The 4,078-nt window shown below is 44.7% G+C and overlaps 1 pseudogene; it reads left to right on the forward strand.

The window, feature by feature from the left end:
* The first annotated feature begins 2,919 nt into the window (after positions 1–2,919).
* Positions 2,920–3,748, forward strand: LOC123814583 (annotated as a pseudogene).
* Positions 3,749–4,078: the final 330 nt, after the last annotated feature.

The raw sequence follows: 4,078 nt of genomic DNA on the forward strand, positions 1-4,078 counted from the left end.
ACCTAGCAGCGGAAGTTTGTACTGCAAAGGGCCTGCCTTCCAGATCATTCCAGTATTTTGAGGGGTTCCCCCTCATATATATAACTAGGAAGTTATAGTATCAGTATATATAAAGAATCTATCAAGAACTCCTGTACATCAATTATTAAGAACAACCAAACAAAAACCTGTGCAATAGGTAAACCCGGCTCACCTCCTTGCACAACCACATCAAAATTATAATTAAAATATAGAACAACCATCACTCAAACCATCAGAAATAAAGTTGAATGAAAGTCTGACAACTATGGAATTAAAGATACTACATCCGTTCAGACTGTTAGTAGGGGCACAGATGTGGAAGGGGCTAGTCCCACAACCACGTGTGGTGGATAAAAATTCAGGAGGGATATCTCGGGAGCAAGGAGTTCCAGCCCCACACCAGCACCCCCAGCCCAGGATTCCAGTGCCAGGAAGATAAATCCCCATAACTTCTGGCTGCAAAAACTAACAGGATTTAGTCAGTGGAAGAAACTTCTTGGAGTCCCAAGAATTTCCTCTTAAAGAACCCACACACAGACTTACTTACGTAGACTCACTCCCTTTGAGCTCCAGCACCAGGGTAGGAGCTTAAAAGGCACCAGTGGCATACAAGGAGGAACTGTAGTGTCTGACATCAAGGCCAGAGCTGGGAGATAGCTTTCCCACAGATAGAAAGGCAGGCAGAGGCCATTGTCCCTTTTCTGAATCCTCTCCACATGGAGCCACAGAGCCAGCAGGCAGGTGCCATATCTCAGACTCCATCAACCTGGCTAAAACTGTTTGACCCACCATGGAGATCCCCAGATACTGTCCTATCCAACTTACAGGCCCACCCAAACCACTTTACCATATAAATTGCTGATCTTGGCTCATGCTTAAAATTTTTCTAAATCCTCTTAAAACAAGCAACAGCCACCCTCAGTGAGCCCCCAGCCCCCATACTTCTTGCTAAGTGACCCCAGACCTGACACTAGCAGCAGCCAGCCTAGATTCACAATTTGGCTTTGCCTGGGAATCTCCAAATCCAGCACAAGTAGCAGCCATCTCAGATTGCTTTATAGCTCAGGAGTGTAACCCTGGGCAAAACACAGGTGGGGACTCACCTTGGCCTGCACTGCCCAGCAAACCCCAGAGTATGTGCACCCAGTGGGCAGCTTCAGATCACGTCAGAGAACCACTACCCTGCCCCCTCCACAACTGATCCTCCACAGAGGGTGGTGGTTGTTGGTTGGTGGTCAGTGATCATAGCCAGTCCTTGCAGCCGACTGGCCTGGGTAAACCCCTCCTGTTGACCTTCCAACAGCAACCAAGGCTCTATTACAAATGAAGGGGGTACTCAGCCCACACAAAGGGCACACCTCACGTACCCAACTTGGGTGATAGATGAGGCTATGCTACTGGACCCTATAGGACACCTACTACATTAGGCCACACTACCAAGACACGGAGTCAAAGCAGCTCAACCTAATACATAGAAACAAACACAGGGAGGCAGCCCAAACAAAGAAAAAAAGAAACATTGCCAAAATGAAAGAACAGATCAAAACTCCAGAAGAAGAACTAAACAAAATAGAGATAAGAAATCTATCAGAAGCAGAGTTTAAAACACTGCTTATAAAGATGCTCAAGGAACTTAGTGAGGACCTCAACAGCATAAAACAGATCTAGTCAGAAGCAAAAGATACACTAATTAAAATAAAGAACAATTTACAGGGAAATAACAGTAGAGTGGATGAAGCCAAGAATCAAATTAATGATTTGGAACATAAGGAAACAAAAACAAACAAACAAACAAAACAAACAAACAAAAACACAACCAATCAGAACAACAAGAAGAAAAAAGAATCCAAAAACTGAGGATAGTATAAGAAGCCTCTGGGACAATTTCAAGCATTCCAATATTTGCATCATAAGGGTGCCAGAAGGAAAAGAGAAAGAGCAAGAAATTGGAAATCTATTTGAAAAAATAATGAAAGAAAACTTCCTTAATTTGGTGAAGGAAATGGACATGCAAGTCCAAGTAGCACAGAGAGTCCCAAACAAGATGGATGCAAAGAGGCCCACTCCAAGACACATTGTAATTAAAATGCCAAAGGTTAAAGATAAAGAGAGAATCTTAAAAGCAGCAAGACAAAAGCAGTTAGTTACCTACAGGGGAATTCCCATAAGACTGTCAGCTGATTTCTCAAAAGAAACTTTGCATGCTAGAAGGGATTGGTAAGAAATATTCAAAGTTATGAAAAGCAGGGACATAGAGTCATGATTGCTCTACCCAGCAAAGCTATCATTTAGAATCAAAGGGCAGATAAAGAGATTCCTAGACAAGAAAAAAAACTAAAGGAGTTCATTGTCACCAAACCATTATTATATGAAATGTTAAAGGGACTTATTTAAGAAAAAGAAGATCAAAACTATGAATAATAAGATAGCAAAAAAATACAAATCTATTAATGATTGAATCTAAAAAACAAACTAAGCAAACAAAAAGAACAGAGACAGAATGATGGATACAAAGTGTTTTGATGGTTGCCAAATGGGAGAGGGTATGGGGGAATGGGTGAAGAGGTGAGTGGATTAAGAAACACAAATAGGTAGTCACAGAATAGCCATGGGGATGTACAGTATAGGAAACGGAGTAGCTAAACTTTTGCATGACCCGTGGACATGAACACTGGTGTGGGATTGCCTGAGGGAGTGGAGGGGGAACATCAAGACAACTGTAATAGCATAATTGATAAAATTAACTAAAATAATAAAAAATAAAAATCTGGACAAAAGTCATTAATAAGCATTTCCCAGGAGAATAAAATATAATGTGCAATAATGTGAAAAAATGTTCACCTTAGCCCCAGCCATCTCACCCAGCAGCTTGTCTGTCCCTCTGTCACTGCCACTGAAATGAGCTCCACACAGTTTAACAAGGGGCCCTCACATGGGCATTCAGCCGAGGTCAAGAAACAGCTCCTATCCAAATACTGGCCCTCAGAAGCAGGCAGAACTCCACCGCTGAATTGAGGGACTCAAGGGCCTGTCTATCATTTCTGACTTCCAGAAGGGTCTGAAAGGCAGGATTATCCTGTGCACACTCATGAATAAGCTGCAGCCAGCCTCGGTTCCTAAGATCAACCAATCCATGAAAAACTGCCACCATGGCATAGGTGCAGGTGTCTTTTCTGGCTCCGGCAGTGAAGACCAAGACAAAGAGGCTGCAGAGTGGTGTGGACATCATTAAGTACTCAGAAAAGTGGGAGTGGAACTTTGGTGATGCTACCATGAAGGCCAGCCAGTGCATCACTGGGCTCCAGATGGGCACCAACAAGTGTACCAACCAATCAGGCATAATCATATATGGCACAAGAAGACATCTCTATGACCCCAAGTACCATATCCTGACACCCATGAATCACTCAACCATCACCCTCCAAATGGACACCAACAGGTGTGCCAGCCAGGTGGGCAGAGGGCTCCTGGGACCTGGTGGCACATCAATGACACCAAGCCGGGGGCTGACAACTGTGACAATTCCTCCATGTCTCTGCAGATGGGCTACACGCAGGGCACCAAATGAAGTGGCCAGGTCTCTGGCTTGGGCAGGCAGATATACAACCCCAAGTCCTGCCCACAAGGCCCAGTGGCCAATGGGGCTCCAGAGTCAGCAGGTGACTACCAAAGCCTGAGGAAGGCCCCAGAGTACCCCTCCTACCACCAAGAAGATGCAGACTATTGAGGCTCCTTTGTGGGGTGTCTTCCTATACCATTACCCCATCTAGGATTTCAAGTTTTTTTATCTTCACCTTGTTTTTCTGTGCATTCAAGTGCTTCCAGCTGAGGGTCTATGAAGGCCAGATCCAGATACTTGTGGAGTGGGGGGGTCCCTGCCAGGGCACATCCAGGTAGCAAATTTCCCAGCAGGCTTTGGGTGAAGCTGTAGTGGGGAGAAGAAACATGTGCAGGGAGGGAAACTGGCCCCAACTGCTTCCAGTTGCTTCTGTGTCTCTTCCCTTTTCTCTGCTGATCAGCTTGTGGTTTCTGTCCCACAGAAATTTCAGGCACTTTG

Source organism: Phyllostomus hastatus, unplaced genomic scaffold, assembly GCF_019186645.2.
Source record: "Phyllostomus hastatus isolate PE091 unplaced genomic scaffold, TTU_PhHast_1.1 phas_contig_16, whole genome shotgun sequence".
In the NCBI taxonomy this organism is placed as follows: Eukaryota; Metazoa; Chordata; class Mammalia; order Chiroptera; family Phyllostomidae; genus Phyllostomus; species Phyllostomus hastatus.